This window comes from Lissotriton vulgaris, chromosome 3_1 (assembly GCF_964263255.1).
Source record: "Lissotriton vulgaris chromosome 3_1, aLisVul1.2, whole genome shotgun sequence".
Classification (NCBI taxonomy): Eukaryota; Metazoa; Chordata; class Amphibia; order Caudata; family Salamandridae; genus Lissotriton; species Lissotriton vulgaris.
Window position 1 is genome coordinate 1,751,265,616 of NC_141689.1, and position 20,235 is coordinate 1,751,285,850.

Below are 20,235 nucleotides of genomic sequence, written 5' to 3' on the forward strand. Positions count from 1 at the left end.
CGGATTTTGCGGGAAATCCGCAAAATTCGCGGATTGCGGATTTCCCAAAAATCCGCAAAATCCGCGAGCGTAACGGATTTCCCGCTCATGCCTAAACTAGAGCCGTTGAGCAATTTTATAAACGTTTTAATTAACTTATACTATAAAATAACTTACTTAATTAGTCACATGAGATATGAAGGCAAGTGTCATTAATAGGCAAGTTCTTTCTAAAGCTACTTGATAACATAAAGCAGTTATTTGATTTGTGCGACATTGAAAGTTCCATTTTATTCCACCATTCAGAGAAGTGCTGGTTGAAATTGTGCCATTGGTAATAGTGCATGGGTAATGGTTCAACAACATGGTATTTTTAGTGAAACAAATACAAAAGTTAAAAAAATGCAATATTAAGTGTTACTATTGAAAATAATATTAACATTGCTAATAATAATTATATGGACATAACAATTTCTGTGATATCTTTACAAGGGGTGGGCAGAACTCATGAAGTTTCACTCTGAGGAATTCGGCCGAGTTAGATTCTACAGAGTTCCCTGAACAGGCGGAATTAGGCACATTGTGACGCTCACAGTGATTTTTTGCACCAGAAGTTTATTTTGTGCTGAGAAATCAGCGTGAATGGCAACACCCAGCACACCAGAGGGCGCTACTTCTCAAGTTGATCTTGCTGTTGCTCGAGTAGATGTTCTTTTCGAGCGGCAGCTTTCTGACCACATACGGTCATGACCGCGACTGCCCAACATAGTTGGGGAAATCACATTAAGTGCTCTCCTGGTGACCGGAAATTGTGCTAGGGGACACAAAAATCTCACTCGCCAACTTACCATTGGTGAGCCACACATGATAAAAACTCTGCCACACAGTGATTGGCTGAATTTCGCCAGGATTCCACGTTACATGCGTAATGCTGAGTGGCCAAAATTCTGCCAGCAGAGCGGAATTTATTGCCCATCCCTGATCTTTACAACCCAATCTGTTCTTCCAACATATTTTTTTTATTTTTGGAGTTCTGTATAGCACACAAAAGACCCAAAATAGGGTAACAGATCGCTTCACAGTAAAGAGTAAAACAAACTCAGGACAGTTTAGCTGGGTCCAAGACAGAATAATATCAGGCATATCTGAAGAACAAATAGGTACAATACGATAGGAACATGCTAAGAAGACATAGTTACTTCAGTTCGATGCATTAAGGCAAGGTTAAGTACCAACAAATCTTATTTGTCAAGGCAGTCTACATAAGGAATCATAGAGAAGAGTTTATAATAGTGTTGTAGGTAAGAGGTAGGCAGAGATGTAAACAATGGTGGAACTTCCTCAGCTTCAGTATTTGAAGAATTGGGGAGAGTCACTCAAGAGAGGGGCAAGTCGAAAGGATATCTGTTGAAGTTTATAGAGTTAAGGGGGTTAGGGATGCTAAGGATTTAAGAGAGAAATTTGTTCATCAGAAAGGTTTTAGCTTCTGTTTTGAATGTTGTTGTTGAGGAGATTCTTCTGATGCTCGGGGGAGAGAGTTCCAAATTCTTGGTGTAGCTCCGGAGAATGCTCTATCAAATGTTTTTTTCTAGCTGAAGCAAGAAGGTTTTAGGAGCAGATTATCAGAGCTCCTAGTGAGTCTGTTTCCACCCAATAGCATACGTTTCTGGGCTAGGTATAGGAGGGTTTTGAAGTGAAAGGCTTTATGTGTGATGCAGGCCATCTTTAGCCGTATTCTCGCTTCGCAAGGCAGCCAGTTGAGTGCTTACAGGTGGGGCTAGATATGGTCAAATTTTCTAGAACCTGTTAATAGTCTTGCGGATACGTGGAGGCAACCTCGAAAGGGGCTGTGGAGATCTTGGGAATAGCGTTGTACATCTGTATTCCAACCTCGAGATGACTAACGGTTGAACTGCAGTTTGAGATCCAGGGTCTCGATGAATGTTTTAATTTTTCTGAAATAGCAGAGGTGAAAGTGGGCAGTTTTAGCTAGCATGTAGATGTCTGTTTGCATGTTTAGTTTCTTATCCAACGTGATTCCAAGTGATTTTGTGGAGTCCACTAGGACTGGGGTAGAGTTTAGAGCAGTGATCATATTGGTCCCGTCATTTAACGTTGCAGAGTTTCTGGGGGCAAAATTGGAAGGAATTCAGGGCCATATTATCAAGAAAGGGCAATACATTATCGCCGCTTTTATTGTCAGGAAACTGCCGCTAAAGCGGCGAAAATGGGCTTGATAATATGCCCTTGTGAATTCCATAGATGCCCAGGTTCTGGTGTTAACCTGGGCTTCTATGGGAATTCACAAGGGCTTTTCTGCCGATAATAGCGCCCTTTCTTGATAATATGGCCCTCAGTTTTTTGCGAGTTTAGCTTAAGGTAGTTGGTGGTTAGTCAGGGAACGGTCTTTTTAAGAGCATGATTCATCAACTTGATCTCTTCAAGGGAGGTGACCTTGATTTACAGCTGTGTGTTATATGCGTACATATGGAAGGAGATATTAGACTGCTTTAATAAATCAGTTAGGGGTTCATCATAGAGGTTAAATAGCGCAGGGGATAAATTAGAGCCTTGTGGTACTCCTAAAAGATTAAGAGATGGAGGAGATAGATTTTTGTTCACCATAAACCTTTGCGTCCTGTTTTCCAGGAAGGATTTGAACCATTGAAGGACTGTGCCCGATAGCCCCATCCTGTTTTCTAGCCTCTCCAATATTTTGCCATGGTTAACAGTAACAAAGGCGGATGAGAGGTCAAGCAGCACTAGCCGACAAGTTTCATTCCGGTCGAGTGTGAGTAGGTCGTCATCAACAATGTGTAGAATTGCCGTTTCAGTGCTTTGTCCAGGTCGGAATCCAGATTGGCAGTCGTCCAGAAGCTTGAAATTTGTGATGTGTTGATTTAATTGTTGTTGAACACATTTTTCCAAGACCTTGGCTAGCGTGGGAATTTTGGTTATTGGTCGGAAGTTATTTCGTTTTTTGGGGTTATCTGATCGTTTTTTCAGTATGGGGGTGACATCCAATTTGTAGGCAGTTCGGGACGGAGCGTTGTGAGAGCAAACCATTGGCGATTTTGGTCCAGAGAGAGGTGTTAATGTGGTAGATATGAGATAGGCATGAAGAGGAGAGAGGGTCATTGAAGTAGTTATTGGGTTTGATGGTCGATAAAGCTTTTGTAACATCATTGAGATCGTAAAGCTTAAAGGAGGACCATAGAGCATTATTTTTCGTCGATGGCAAAGTAGGATGGATTAGATCATCAGCTTGATGGTACTTTGGAATAGCTGAGTTGATTGCGGCCGTCTGAAGATCATTCTGTAATGAGTTGGCTTTGGCTATGAAGAAGGAAGTAAATTCTTCACTGCGATTTTGAGGTCAAAAGTGCAGATTTTGCCAGCTTGTGTGGTTGTGGTTTTAAGATGTCGAATAGTTTCTTCGGTCTGTTTTGAGCATTGTCAAGTTCTGAGCGAAAGAGGTCTTTTTTAGATTTTAGAATATGTTTGTTATAGGAGTTTCTGAATTTTCTTAGCAGTTTGAGATGAAGGGAGGAGGGATGTTATCTCCTTATTTGTTCACTTAGTCTCAGTTTGCACCTTTCTTCGTTAAGGGCTTTGTTGAACCACAGGTGTTTGTCTTTGTTCGGAATTCTTTTGAGTTTAGGAGGTGCTAGGTGGTCAATTAGTTTGGTCATCGGCGGGAGCGGCGCTTCACTGGCTCCCAATTAAAGAAAGAGTCGCCTTTAAAGCACTTTGTGTCTGCCACCGAATCCTGCAGGGCAGGGCCCCGGCGTACCTGGCAGAACTTGTGTCCCCACACCTTCCTGCGCGGCAGTTGAGGTTGAGTGGGGTGAGTTTGGTATGTGTACCAGCTATAAAAAGGGCCAGGATGGGCGGCCGATCCTTTAGACTGCTGGCAGCCGAACAATGGAATGCCCTCCCGGTGGAATCCGGATGGAGAGCCAAGAGAGATGCTTTAGTAAAAAATTTAAAGCATTTCTTTTTCCTAAAGGTTGAGTTAGGTTCGATCTGGGCTTGATTATTGGCTGACTTATCGCAGCGCGGGAACACACTGGCATTAGTGTAACCACAGCGCTTTATAAGTGGACATATTATTATTATTATTATTATCGAGGAGTTGTAATGATCTGTGAGTGCTTTGACGTCGGATACGTTTTTGGGAGGAGGAGTTCTTTCTCGCAGTAGGTAGCTAGACTTGTCCCAGTTCAGGTTTTTAGTGTCTCTGACCCACTGTCCAGGCATGATTTGCTGTGCGGAAGGTGTTCTTTTTGTGGCGGGTATTTGGAAGGTGATAATATGATGGTCTGACCAATCACATGGGATGATCGAGATATATTCAACCAGTTTTTCTTTTCAGATAAACCAGTCCAGCATAGCACCTTTCAAATGAGTTGGTAAAGAGCAGGCTTGGATCAGGGAATGATCTGCTAGGAAGATTTTTATGGCATTGACCTGCTTATGAAGGGGGTCATCCCAGTGAAGATTGAAGTCCCGTAGGAATAAGTCATTGGAATGAGGAGTAGAGTTTGTAGTAATGATTTCCATTAGTTGGTCTATGAATGAGGTGTTTTTATCTGGGGGGTGATAAAATATATGTTGTTTGTAGGGATGGCTATCTGAAGATTTTATGGAGAGCCCAAGGTATTCACAGGATTCAGGGGGAAGGAAGGAGCGTCGTGCAAGCAAGACTGGGGTTAGGAATTTTGGGAGGTTTGGTGACTATGTTTACAGTAAGGTAGGTTAGTGTTGTAGGGATGGTGGAGGTCCTAGATGAGCAGGGTATACCCAAGTGAGGAGTTGTGTTACTATTCACTACTATGGTATCATTGTTGAGTGAACTATGGGAGGTCAAGGAACTGCTGGTGGGAGCCGGTAGTAGCAATGGGGCTGGGGGCAAAGTGAGGGATAGATGAGGGTTGTGAGATGTGTACTAAAGGTGGTGGTTTGCTGTTGCTTTTTTCAGCGATTATGGACCGGAGTATGGGTTGTTGAGATATCAGAGAGATAGAGGGAATTGATTGGCCCAAGAGGATTACAGGTAGTGTGTTGGTGAGAGCATATCTCCGATGGAGTTGGGGACGGGGGTGATTGAAGATGCAAGCTTTTAGTGTGGAGAAGTATTTGTCGAATTGTTCTAAGTCTTTGGTGGCTGTTTGGATAAGAACAGTGCCATTTTTGTAAAAGGTTCTGTTTAGATTGGCTGTAAAGTTTTGTGAGGGTGCAGTTGTAATCTTGGTTCCATATTGGATATTTTTCTTATCTTGGATGCACACTAGCTTAGAAAAGGTAGTTTGACAATTGGCCATGTTTCTAGTTAAAAATATGAGGTCATTAATTATAACGCCTTTGTTCAAATTGAAGGTGGGGTCAAGGAACAGAGTATACGGGGTTTTCCTTAGTAAGTTGTGTTTGAAGGTTTTGATAGCATTTCTAGAGAGATTAGAGGGGAATACTATACAGTAGGAGATATTTTCTGCAAGTTTTCATAGATACTTCCGCCATAGTGAGGAGGTCTATGAGCATATCTTACCTAGGGTAGTTCAGGAGGAGACCTTCAGGAGGCAAGGCATTGGAGGTGAAGGGTAGGTTACGAGGTAGACCGGACTGGGAAGCATACTGTGGGTGGTCTTAAAAGAGCTTATCAGCGTAAGATTTCTTATGGCGTGCTAATAATGTTAGTAAGCCAGTAGCATAAGTGCTGTACGTGTTATTTCACACAAACTGCCCCAATGTAGGCTTAAGCAGTGGGAGCCCGAATAATTTTACTTATTCTGGTAGGAAAGACCAGTTTTCTCAACCTATGGTGGAAATATATTATTCCAAGGTGATTTAGGTAAATGCTTTGCATAAGTGCTAGAGGTACAACAGTAGGTTGGGTGCTGTTACAAGGTGGCTGCCACTTTGTAGGTGGAGGCAGAAGGTGTCTTCAGTAGACTTTCTAGCTTTTGCTGTGTAGTCCTCTTTTATTTTTTATGGACTTTGCCATTTTTTATACTGGGTGGTTGGAAGAGGAATGGTCTGTGGGAAAACGGCCTCAGGGATCACCCTTTCCTTAATGTCCAAGGAGGTCAGAACGAAAGAGCCTTCATGTGAGGCTAGGAGGTGTCAGTTGAAGAGGGAGAGGGCAAGGTGCCCAAATGAAAAAGAGAGAAAGGGGCCCACAGTCCAGGGGCTGAGGGAGGAAGGCAGGTTATTCAAATCGAGTGATCCTTAGATGTGAAAGCTCAGAGGCTCTGGAATTAAGGGGGGCGGGTGGAGCAAACGAGCAAAGCAATGAGCCTTCATGCAAGGCTGTGTGGCTCCGGTGCTGAGGGAGGAGGGCGGGCGGCCAAGAAAAAGGAGCCTTCACCTAAGTCTCTATCGAACCAGTGTGGGATATGCAGCCGCCAGGCTGCCCGTCCCCACACGAAGATGAAAATGGAGGCGAAACTCACCACAGCACTGCAACTGGTGTCCCCTTCAATTTTGCGGGCTCAGCCTGGGGCTCCGGAATTGAGGGAGGGGGCGGGTTGAGCAAACGAGCACAGCAATGAGCCTTCATGCGATACTGTGTGGCTCCAGTGCTGAGGGAGGGAGGCTGCACGTCCCCACACAAAGAAGAAAATGGAGGTGGAGCTCACCATGGCGTTGCATTTGGTGTCAGCTTCAATTCTGTGTGCTCAGCGCAGAGCAAAAAACGGAGTAGAAGTTGAACGCTAGTCGAGATCAGGGGTGTGGGCACACCTAACAGGCAGCTCTCGACCATCCTCAAGACAGGAGATCAGACAGTGTTTCCTGCTTGGGAGGAGATCGGTGGCTGAGTTCTTATCTGGCAAAAGTGGGGAGGACCGGTCTGGCCCACCAAGCAAGGAGCACAGGTCCCTCTGGTTGACCCAATGCAACGGTAGTCAATCGGCGGGGCACTACGGTCCCGGTCAGCCTTATGGTGGTGGGGGATCACCATCCGAAAGCCTGTGAGGATGAATTTCAAGCTTGGGGCAGGCACACCTCGGACAAGTTTTGTCGCGATGATGGAATCCGGGGGTGTCTTCCCGGAATGTTCAAGTGGTGGGGCTTGGTAGGAGTGCTTTTAGGATCCTGGCAAAAGAACATTTTTACTTGTTAGATTAATCTCCAGCCCCAGGAGCTCCTTTCTGGAGCTCCTTCTCGTCCAGCAGCCATCTTGCCAAATATCTATGTGATTCATTTGGGCACCTTTCCACATTCATAGTTCACAAAGCAATCATTTTTCCATACGTGTAACTGATGAGTGGCATTTATATGTTCAAGGCTATCTTACAATATAACATGTATCAGGAGTTGAAATCTCCAAGTGACTTGCTCCCCATAGCTAAGATAATGTCCTGGCATCTCTGCAATGGCTACACCGGGTGCAAAGGAACATTCATTTTGATAATTGATAATCTTTGACTGAGACTAACTGTTTTTTAGTATAGACTTGCTGAATTTTGCTGAGATAGCACAAGAACAAGAGGGAGAGTTGGGTGAATCAAGCCACTTGAAACATTTTTTTAGAAAAACTTGTTTTATCCTTATCTGCACTTTTTATTTCTTTGCGCTACTAGCACTTTTACCAGGAGGTGATTCAGGTCATTACAGGAGCTACGATCTCCTGGCAAGTGTTTAGAGCCAGCCCAGTAGCACATAAGAGGGCGCCACTTAGGTTGGAACCCAGCCTGTTCATCACGCCTGATCACTTTATTTAATGAGGCCGGGTGAGAGGACACGCTCAGCAAGAATGCCGCTAGCACATGACAAACCCATCTGCATCTGTCCACGCCAGTCGGAGCCAGAACTCCTGCCCCTTTTAGTTCAGATGGCACTTGGCACACCATAGAGCCCTAAAAATCCTTAATTAATCACCCAGGGAAGCCTGCTATTACTTGATGGATCCATCTATCATGCCTAGCAAGTGTCAAGTGTGCTGCTACTGGCTGGACATCCCTCATATACTAGTATAGATGGCCCCATGTTGCAGAGAGTTCACAAACGCTAGCTGGATATGGAATAACACTGCCCTGCATCAGTCAAATACTTCCTGGCTGATTTTCCTTCTAAATTGTAGTTTGTTATCCATTCTCCGTTTGGATTTGTTCACCCTGCTGGAAGACCAAAAACCTGCAGCTTTATTCCTTACAGAAACATGGCTGAATGAGGACAGCTGGCCTGACATTGTGATTGCGCTACCACCAGGAGGAACAATTGAGCCGGCAAAAAAGTGGGAGGGGGTCACCATTATCTTTAAAGATACATTTGAATACAGATCCTCCCCAATGAACATTGAAGGTTATTAAATCCTGATGGTCTATATTAAACTCGTGCACTCATTTGCATTTTCAGGCCTACTTCTCTATCAACCTCCAGGGCTAGCCATGAAATGTTAAGACAATCCCAGAAATCATAGCATTTCACAGTCTTAACTGTAAATTTTAAATTACTGGGGGACTTGAACACTCATTTGGACAATAATACCTGCACATAGGCATAAAGGTCATATATTCGTCCCTATTTTTACCAACTCGGCCAATCTGATGGTAAATGACCCCCAACCTGTACCTTGGTCAGATCATCTGCTGGTTGAGTTTTCCATCAAAAGAACAGGATTATATAAATCTAGTGCCACTTTGCTCCAAACTGACAAGGCAGTGTTCCAAACTTCACATTACACGATGGGTAGAGGCATTGCAGGTCTCAGCTCGGAGCCAAGAAATGGATGTTAACACCATCTACACGGCATTTGAGGAATTGATCGAGTAATCTTTAGAGATATTGATCCCAAGAAAATAACAGAAGTCCTCCGGAACCAGTACCAATGGTATATGGGTCACACCTGAGCTCAGGTAGCTAAAGAATGAATTTAAGAGAGAGGAAAGGAAATGTTGGGCACAATACAATGAAGCTAAGAAGGTTATTTATAGATAAGTGTTGAAAAAACATCAGTATGCAACCCTGAAAGCTAGGCTAGCGGAAGTTGCTGACAAGATATCTCAGCCATCACAAGCCTCCAGAGAAAAACAATTGTGAATTCCTATCTGAAACCTAAGTTACGGGAGAAGGTCCTCTACCCTCCAAGAAATGTTGCAAGGAGCTTGCCAAGTTCATCCTCAATAAGGTTAGACTTAGTTGTGACTTCCTGGCAGGGGACCTAGTCTTGCTTCTTGCCGCTAATGGGGGTCTTTTAGATAGTAATGCCTCTCCAGCTCTCTCAAATTTCCCCCATCTAAGCAGTAAAATCCTGTGGGTAGCAGCAAACACAATTAAGTCTGGATCCCCCTTAGTCCCAGCCACTAAAGACATTATGCTGAAAGGAGGCAATATAATTTTACCTGTTCTGACTACCATGTCTTTACTGCTGTAAAGTGAACAAGTCTCTGACCTCTGAAAGAATGTGATTATTAGTATACTGCTAAAATAGCCGTTCCTATATCCTGATAAAGCAGGTAATTATAAACCAATGTCTCTGCTCCCAGATGTCAGTAAGGTTTTAGAGAAACCGGTTAACATTTCTCTGACAGATTTTCTGGAAACCCATAAGACTCAAACTGGTTTCAGATCTGGATACAGTACTGTGACAACACTTTTGCTGGCCACAGAAGACCTCAAGAAAACTTTAGATCAAGCAGGATAAGCTGCACTAATCTTCCTAGATTTGAGCATAGCCATTGACACTGTTCCCACTCTATCCTTTGACACAGGCTTGAGGCACTAGGAATAACGCATAAAAAAGGCTGACCTAATTTCTTGACAACAGATGGTTTCAGGTCAAGGAAGGACCCTGCTTGTTGGAGGTCTATCTGCTCAAGTGCGGATTGCCCCAAGGCTCATCTCTGAGGCCCACTCTTTTTGATGCGTTCATGCATGCGTCTTTTAGCTAATATTGTTATCTCACCTGGTTTTATGATACCCATATTGTTGTCTACTTGGCACCCAATATCAATCAAACCGTGGCAAATCTGTCCACCTGCCTGGAACAAGTGGGCAAATAGATTGCCACCAGTTGCCTTAAACTAAATGGTGGCAAGAAGGAGGTCATGGGAGTTGGGAACTATTCTTCCCTCTTATCTGGCATCATGCTTGGATGTCTGCCCCTTCCCTAAAGCGGTAGTAAAAAGAGCAGGGAGTTTTGATGGATAAAAACCTCACCATGGCCTCTCAGGCAAAGAAATTGGCAGGGACATGCTTGAGGTTTCCTAAGAGCTGTTTGGAAGATGCTCAAATTGCTCCTGGTGCGCAAGTGCATTAGTGCCCAACCTCTGCTTGCTACCGTGCTAGTGCCCACCTCCATGCTCATTTTCATCTGCAATTGCACGCTGTTGTGCTTGCTGCCCATTTCCTGCTGTTCTTCTGTCTACAGAGAACACTGACAGGCTGAAATGCTGAAATACAGTAAAACATTGAAACACAGCCAGTGACTGTGCTAGAGTCAGGGTTTGATGCTGTGTAATTAACCAACATAGGGACAGTTGTATGCTTGAGTATTGGTATACCTTGGAGGTCTGCTTTTGAACCACATACTTGGAGGCTGCACTTTTGTACAACTGCACAACCATACTGCATCAGGTTCCAGCATTGGAGTAGTGCACACCCCTTCTATGCCCCCACGCAGTATCTGCGATCCATGGCTCAATGCCTTGCTCAGGTTCCGCGTTTTAAATGTAAGAGGCTTGTAGGCAGCTCATTTGCCTGAAAGGCAGCTGATGCTTGGAAAGCCCTTCCTCTCAGCCAGCAGAATACTCAAGATCTATGGATTTTTTTTAAAAAACTGAAACCACACTTCTTCACTTAATATTAGACTCTGACCCCCCTCAGGTACACGCTGGGACACTTTCGAGTATCCGCGCACGAAATAAATTTAATTAACATAACATCCCCAATGCTCATTGCCCCACTCAGTTTTCCATCCGCTGGCCGCCATGTTCGGCTCCCTGTGAGCTAGAGGGTTAGGGTGTCTGGCGGAGTGGATTGTCCAGTGTTGGAGGCTGAATGGGAGTGGGCAAAGCTGCAATACTTAGTGGCAGTCACTTCAAACGAAGACTAAGAGATTGAACACTAAAATAAAAAATGCTAAATTAAAACGCGTAGCTGACTGTGTAATACTGAGGCAGATGAAGGAATTGGTAGCAACAAGGCAGAGGCAAAGGCAAGCCCCTGAGTTTTATATTATTCTTTCACTTAAAGCAGACTGTTCAGTATAAGTTAGCAGCTGATTTATTGTTTTTTAGACTGCAATAAGGTGAAAATGCCACTTAGCAAAGCAAAAGAACGCAGCAGCCACTCTCAAAAGAAGGGGCAGAGAGATACCTCAATTAAAAGGCACCCGGCCCAGGATCCCAAATATACTGAATCTGCAGGGAGTACCATTATTAGCCCCATGGAAGGAATATGATTCCCAGTATACCAGGGGAGAAAGATCTCACAAGTATCCCAGTGAGCCTTACAAAAACTGGTGCAACGCCCTTGAGACAAACCATAAAGTGATTTATAAGAAGGTATTTCAAAATGAAACGAGATACTCACAGACAGCCCACATCATCGTCCAAACCACTTAGTGGAGAATGAAGATGGGGGCAAGAGGAATGCAATAAGCGACTATATAACTCTGGAATCAGCACCAGACTTGGACCTTTTTTGGGGGGGAGAATTGGGTAAAGATATCAGAGGGATACTTTTGCCAGACCCAAGGTTGTCCTCATCACCCCGCTCTCTCCCTTTGTGGTTAATAGCATAACGGAGGATATTGAGGTTCCATCTCATGAGGTGGGTGGTCAAGGGGAGGAGGCGAAGGAAAGAGGGGTGATTAAATCATTGGAAGAGGTATGAAGGGATAATCCTCAGCAGAACCCGTTCCCTCTGCTCCTTCACAGACCTCCCCAGCCTAAATTTTACAATAATCCCTTTGTCATCATTGTGAGAGGTGGTGTTTCTAATGCAGAAAGCTCTTCAGGCAATATTAAAAGCTCTGACCGTGAATAATTTGTTGGGGAAAACTCATAAAAATCAACTGCAGGGGATCACAGAGGAGTGAAAACAAATTAATAGTTGTATGCCCACCCACGTGCGATGAATGACAGAGAAAAGAGACCAAGAGGTATGGATGTTGGTTGACAATGGTGGGGCAAATCCTACATATACAGCAAGATCACCAAGTGTATATATATCTGAAAACAACCTATGTTGGTAATAAGAGGGGGCAGCTGCAGGGTCTTTAGGGCTATATACCCCAAATAGGAAGAACACTGAAGATACAAAAGATGCGGCCCGACAGAAGCGTGAAATCAGAGGAAGAAAGATGGCAAGTGCGTTCTTGAGAGGATCAAAAGTACAATGAAGAAGGGGTACCCAGACGGAGGCTGAAAAGATGCAACCCTGAAGACCCACAAAAAAAAAGAGTTAGGGGTAATGCCACCACGGAAAGAGAGAAATGCAGACTGAGGAATGTGGCGTGTGTGTGTACAAAGAGATGGTATCCTCGACTAGAGTTCCTAATTTGGGATAAATCAAACAATTGAGAATACGATAAATTAGGAACAGGTTGAATTGTGGACTTAGACTGACATTGGACAATAGAAAATGTATCTAAACCAAAGTTTGGGTACAAAAATATTCATTCTTTATTAAATCATGATAGGTTTTAAAAAAAGAGTTACAATGATTTTTAGGTATATGTGAACATCTTTCTACATACATTGCATACTGTAAATTCCAATTTATGGATTTTTAAAGTGCATTACTGTAAATATTTAAAAACATGGCTATAGGTTACAGTGTACTACGCGCGTTTCGGCTGTGAGCCTTCATCAGGAAGCCATGACTGTTTCCAGTTACCCTATATGGGGAAATATATAAACAAAAAGATACAAAAATACATATCAGTGTCTATCTGTACAAATCTAAAATGTCAGTCTATTGTCCTATACAGTTAGAGTTTATACAAGGTGAAAACCTTACCAGTGTCTATCTATATACAATATTTACAGGTGTGTTGTGAGTGGACGTGGAGCACAGTAATGCCTCACTATCGCAGTTACATTTGTACATATCTACAATTATGTACATATATATACACACATTGAATGCTGTACTGTAATCATATTGAAGTGGACCATGAAGATGCATTACTGTTGTATATACATTTATACAGATCTACAACTTTACATATATTTACATAAAAGACGCTATAATACAGTCATATGAAGTTGCATTTCCTGTAACTAGTTCAACATTTTAATAGGCCCATTTTGGAAGTGGAGACGGAAAAAAGCACAGATTGGTGCAAAAAGGGCGGGCGTGGCGTGAGGCAAGTGGTGTTCAGGGGGGGGGGGGAGGGGGTGTTAGAAGATGGAAAAGGCAGGGAGAGTGCGATTGGAAAGTGATGAGCGTAGGTACCTGAAAAATGGAAGGTGAATCTCAGGAGCAGCTTGAAGAGGGAAGGTAGATAAAGAGTAAAGGGGACCGCAAATGAGTAATAGAGATGAGATCTGGGTGCAGCAGTCCTGGAGTTGTGACATAGAGATGGCTTTAACCTGTACAAATATGGATACTTTGATATACCTTATATGTGGATTGGAATCTGCCTAGTAGTTCGGTCTTGAGGCCGAGGTTTTATTAGGCCCTAGAGTGGGGGGACAAGAACCGTTGGAATAAAGATGAAAAAATATTGAAAAAATAAAAAAATAGGTGAAAAGGAACAATCCCTCTCATATCTCGCTTTTTATGTAAATGGGGTACCTGTCCGTAAGTTGTAACGGGTGTTCCAATGATGGTGTCTGGTAGGGAAGTAGATTCGGAAGAAGAATATCGGAAACCTTCTATATTCAGATGTATCTGCAGACCAAAGGAGGATATTGGCAAAATGTCAATGTTTTTTATTATTCGCCAATGAAGCACAGTAGTGCAAAATAAGCACCTAGATGTGCTAATGAGCTGTGGGTTGTAGAGGGTGACATTAGGGAAATTGAAACTCTAACGGTACCTTGTGCGCCAATATCGGAGTTTCTGTGTTAGTTGTTTGGTATGCAGATAAAAAGTAGTGGATTGGGTACGAGGTCCGCTACACCCGATTCTGGGGGAAGACAGGGTAAAGTAGTGTTAGGTCTGTAAATACCTTCAAACGTCTAGAGCAGGGTACAGTGGGGATAGGGAATAGATCAATACCTTGTTCGGCGGTCTCGAGAGCGGTCCAATGGTGGATTCTATGTGACGTCACTGGAATAAATCACAGTTGGCCGAGAGCGTTATATGGAGGTTTATTTGAGTTCACCAACGGGTGCCTTTTGTTGTACAAGGAGGTTAAAGGTCCGCTGCGGCGAATTCTGGGGAGGACAGGGCAAAGTTGTATTAAGCCTGCCAGAACCTTTACGCGTCTAGGGCAAAGTGTAGCGAAGGTGGGGGACCGATAAATACCTTTTCCGACGGTCCTGGAGGTGATCCAATGGTGGGTTCTGTGTGGCGTCTCCGGAGTGGGTCCCGGTCGGCCGTGAGCGTTTGCAGGAGGTGTATTTAAGCTCACATTGGGCGCATTATGTTACACGGGAAGGGACGTTTCCTCAAAGGGGTGATAGAAAGAAAAGAAGGACAAAGGTCCGAAAAGTCGGATTTTTAGTTGTTTGACGTCGGACATCTTGGAACTAGATGGATGTCTTTGTTGAACGGCAAGAGCATGTATGATTGTAAGAACTAGGATGGATTTGATAACGAATAATGTTATTGTAAGATGTGAATGGGTGTCATGGATGACGGACTGATATGAAGGGGGGGGAAGGAAATAGGGAATGGTATTGAATTGCTAATGCTGCATAAGATGAATGTGGAGGGTGTGTGTAATATAAATATTAAGAGTTATACTTCATGGAGGGGGCCTTACATGAAAATGCGTGACCGGCAAGGGTCAGCAGGAGAAGGGGAAAAGGGGAAGAAAGGGAGGCTAGGGATAGAAGACTCGTTCAGCCATAATTATACTTGATAACCTGGTCCCAGGGTATCTCATTATTTAATCCTTTGGCGTATGTAACCAGAGTAAAAATCCAGAAGACTTCTCTGCATTTGCGTACTTGTGTGCTGAGAGTACCTGATGATTTGCGTATTTTTTCTAGGATAAACCAGCGTATGTCATTGGAATCATGTTTTGCTTCAGTGTAGTGTTTGACTAATGGTGCTTGCAGTTTGCCTGTGCGTATGGCCGATCTGTGTTCAGACAAACGCGTACACATCATGCGAGCTGTTTCACCTACGTATCCCATGCCGCAAGGGCATATCAATAAATATACTACATTTGTAGTTTTACAGTTGGTTAGTGTTTGGGATTGCAGGGATTTTTTGTTGAACGGCCATTCTTTGGTCTCAATGGCAGAGTTGCAAGCAGTGCAAGAAAGGCATTTGAAATTGCCTATTACCGGGGTCATGCCAGTAAGAGAACGTTGGGTTGGAAGGTTGTTTTTTGGTTCCATTCTGGACCGAACAACTAGGTCTTTGAGATTTTTGTTTTTTCTGTACGCAAAAACAGGTTTGGGCAGCTGGTTTTCCTTTGCTTTCGTAGCGTTAAGAATGTGCCAATTATTGAAAATTATTTGTTGAAGTTTGGCGTTCATTGTAGAGTGTCTTGTCACAAAGACTAGTTTGGGATTTGGTTCTTTGATTCTGGGTATCAAAAGATGTTGTCTGTCAAAGAACCTGGCTCTTTTGTATGCATTGCGGACTAATCTTTTTGGATATCCTCGAGATATACATTTCTTTTGCATCACGGTAGCTCTCTTGTCAAAGTCCGTGAGTCAGGAACAGTTCCTTCGGACTCGAAGGAATTGGCCAAAGGGGATACTGGATTTTTGGGATTGAGGGTGGTAACTAGTGTAATGTAGAAGTGTGTTGCGATTGGTGGGCTTCACAAACAGATCTACATTCAAATGGTTGTTGGTGCTGATTATATTGATATCCAGGAATTCTACCCGCGTTTGGCTTGATGTGGCTGTGAGGTGTATGTTTTCGTCGCACAAGTTGAGCCAGGATACGAAACTAGAAAGGGGAGTAGTTTCTGAGGTCCAAATAAAGAAAATGTCATCTATATAGCGAGCCCATGATGTGACGGACTCGCTAAAGGGGGCAATTTCATTGTATATGAATAAAGATTCATATTTGGCCATGTATATATTGGCTATTGTCGGCGCGCATGATGCTCCCATGCTTACCCCTTTTGTTTGCTGGAAGAGTAACCATTAAAGTCAAAGGTGTTCTCTGTTAAGACTATTGCCAAACAGTCAAGGATGAAGGCTTTGGGACAATCTATTGTGTAGGTGTCAATGAACCAGGAGACAGCAGAAATCGCTCCTGATAGAGGAATATTAGAATAGAGGGCCTCTATATCCATAGTGACCATCCATTGTGTGTCTGGTTTGAAAGATAATGATTCTACAGTATTTATGATGTCTCTGGTGTCTTTGATATGAGAAGGGATCTTGGAGATATGTGGTATGAGTATTGTATCAATGTATTTGGATAATGGCTCAGTTATGGACCCAATGGTGCTAACTATGGGTCTGTATGGAGGATCCTCGCTATTTTTGTGGATCTTGGGGACCCCATATATTGCTGCCATTTTAGGTTGATGGACATTTAGAAATTTCCATTCTTGTTCACAGATGACATCGTCTTGTAATGCCTTGGTGGTTAATGTTAGAATTGCCGTCTGAACTTTTTTGGTAGGGTCTTTTTTGATTGGAATGTAGTGATTTGGATTGTTAAGAAGTTTTTCCATATTTGATATATATTGCGTGGTGTCTAGCACCACGATTCCTCCACCTTTGTCGCAACATTTGATGGTAATGTCTTTGTTTAATTTAAGGGCCTTAAGCGCTTGGTGTTCCTCATGTGAGATGTTGTAATTGGGAGATGGTATGTATTTCGTGGCAGCAGTGAGTTTATTGAACACTACATGTTCGAATATCGCTATTTCTGGGGCTACCTGTTCCAATGTTGGTAAAAATGTGGATACAGGTTTATGGCCAGATAAATTGTTTGTAGTTTCTATGTTTTGATTGGCATTTTCGAAGAAGTTTTGGAGTTGTACTTTCCTAAAGAAGTTCATTAAGTCACTGTAACCTATAGCCATGTTTTAAAATATTTACTGTAATGCACTTTAAAAATCCATAAATTGGAATTTACAGTATGCAATGTATGTAAAAAGTTGTTCACATATACCTAAAAATCATTGTAACTCTTTTTTTAAAACCTATCATGATTTAATAAAAAATGAATATTTTTGTACCCAAACTTTGGTTTAGATACATTTTCTATTGTCCAATGTCAGTCTAAGTCCACAATTCAACCTGTTCCTAATTTATCGTATTTTCAATTGACTGAGGAATGTGGCGCCTGGTATAAGCATCGGGGAATAGGCCACTCTAAAACAAGCTTGGAAGAGCGACTCCTTAATGCCGGTCTGGGAATTTAAAAGTAAGGGGGAAGCAAAGTAGGGGACAGTCCATGGGTATAGTTAGAACCCCAGGGAAGAGGGATAGATTGGAAATTTCAGAGGAAACCTAAGGCCCTGAATAGCGTGCATAAATTGCAAGTATTGGCATATGCTCTATCGTAGGTCATTACCGAAACACGCTTTGGCACATGTGTGGAGGCAACCAAAAAAACAGAATCACTACATATGTGTATAGTAGTGACCAAACCACTTCTATTTAGAATTGTGCCTGTCTAGGATATTCATTAAATTGTACTATGATATTACAACAACATTGTGAAAAAAATGTGGTTCTGTGACTAAATATCGAGGGACCAAATATAGACTGCCAAAATATTGACTTCAAAATATTGAGGGACAGAATACAGAATGCCTATCTACAAACAGGTAAGTACTAAAATATTGATTAAAAAAAATAGAAAGTTAAAATATAGTTAACTAAAATATAGAATTTTTTAAATGTATTACAAATAATATAAAAGTAATTAAATAATAAACACAATTAAATAAAACATAGTTAAAATAATGTAAAAAAAACTTAAAATGTAAAAATAATAAATGTATTTTAAAAATATATATTTATTGTTTAATATATATATATTTACTTAATAATATTATAAAATAATTACTAATCTTAATTATAAAATATTTAGAACATTATTAAAACTATATATATATATATACACACATATATATATATATAAATAAACATATTATCTAATTATAAAATAAATTATATATAATAATTAAATTGATTAAAGTAATCATTTTTAAGTTAATTAATTTTTACACTACATTAAATATAACAAAAACATTACATAGCTAAGGGAATAAAATTAGTATTCACACTCAAACAAGTACAAAATTAGAGAATTTGTTGGATTGCGGGTGGGTAAAAATTACTATTCCAACTCCAGTGAGTGCAACAGTAGGGAAAGCGTTGGATAGCAGGACGGTAAAAATTACTACTCCCCCTCCAGAAAGTGCAACAGTAGGGAAAGCGTTGGATAGCGTAGGTCTAAAATTACTATTCCTGCTCTAGAGAGTGCAACAGTAGGGAAAGCATTGGATAGCGGGAGAGTAAAAATTACTATTCCCACTCCAGAAATTGCAAAAATAGGGAAAGCGTTGGATTGCGTAGGGGTAAAAATTACTATTCCCACTCCAGTGAGTGCAACAGTAGGGAAAGCGTTGGATAGCATAGGGGTAAAAATTACTATTCCCATTTCAGTGAGTACAACAGTAGAGAAAGCGTTGGATAGCGGGAGGGTAAAAATGACTGTTCCCACTCCAGCGAGTGCAACAGTAGGGAAAGCGTTGCATAGCGCAGGGGTAAAAAAAAACTATTCCCACTCCAGAGAGTGCAACAGTAGGGAAAGCGTTGGATAGCATAGGGGTAAAAATTACTATTCCCACTCCAGAGAGTGCAACAGTAGGTAAAGTGCTGGATAGCGTAGGTGTAAAAATGACTATTCCCACTCCAGAGAGTGCAACAGTAGGGAAAGCATTGGATAGCGTAGGGGTAAAAATTGCTATTCCTACTCCAACAGTAGGGAAAGAGTTGGATAGCATAGGGGTAAAATTACTCACTCCAGAGAGTGCTACAGTAGGGAAAGTAATGATTTAATATTTAAATGACAATACAATAATTTTCAATACCAATTTAAAATTAATTAAAACTATTTACCAATTACAAAATATTTAATAATTATTTAATTACAAATACCAATAAATGTTATTTATTAAAAATGAATTACCTATTTATAATTAACAACTAATTAATTTTCAATTCCAAAAATGTAATAAGTAATACAAAAATTACCAATTAATAATGAATTAACAAATTATTTATCAATACACAAAAATAATTTAAATAATTATTTAATTACAATTGCATTGCTTCCCACCCTATTCCCCTATAACTCACAACCCACTCCAAATAATAAATTAAAACAATTAACATAATTATCAATTAAACAATTAATTATCAATACATATAAATAAAAATACATATTTACTTAATTACAATTAAATTACTTCCCACCATATTCCCCTCTAAACCCACAACCCGCTACAGAACTAAAACGCAATATTAAATTAGAATTAATGAATAATTCTTTACAACTATTTAATTTACTATAATTAAATTACTTTCCACCCTATTACCCTATAAACCCACATCCCGCTACGAAATTAAACTACGTAAAACTTAAATAACATAGGATTCATTACTTTAAAAAAATTAAACATACATTACAAAAATAATATAAATTTTTAACACATATACTAGCATAAATAACAGTAAAAAAAATCGATATTATGGAAAACGATATTTTATATCCGATATTGTGGAAATCGATATTTCTTACCTCAATTTCGATATACTATCCAAATATATTTTGGTAATTCAATATTCTTGGCAGTCTATATTTTGGATTCAATATTTAGGGTGTTCATTCAAAATTTTTTCTGGTATACAGACTACTCAAAGATCTTGAGAGTGATGTATCATTGTATAAACAGACTCTCTATTGGAGGTATTTCCGGTATTGTGTCTGAGGGATGGTTCTTCCAGATTTCCTTATTTCATGTTTTTAGTGTGTGAATGTGGTATGTATGGAAGTGTGGGATCCGATATATCAATATAACCTTTTGTGTCTTGGTGTTGTTTTCATTAAGAACTCTATGTGTTTTGTTGTGACTATATAGTATTTAGTTTGATTATTTTCGAAACTTATAATACAAATAAGAATGAACTCGCTCTCTGTCTAATT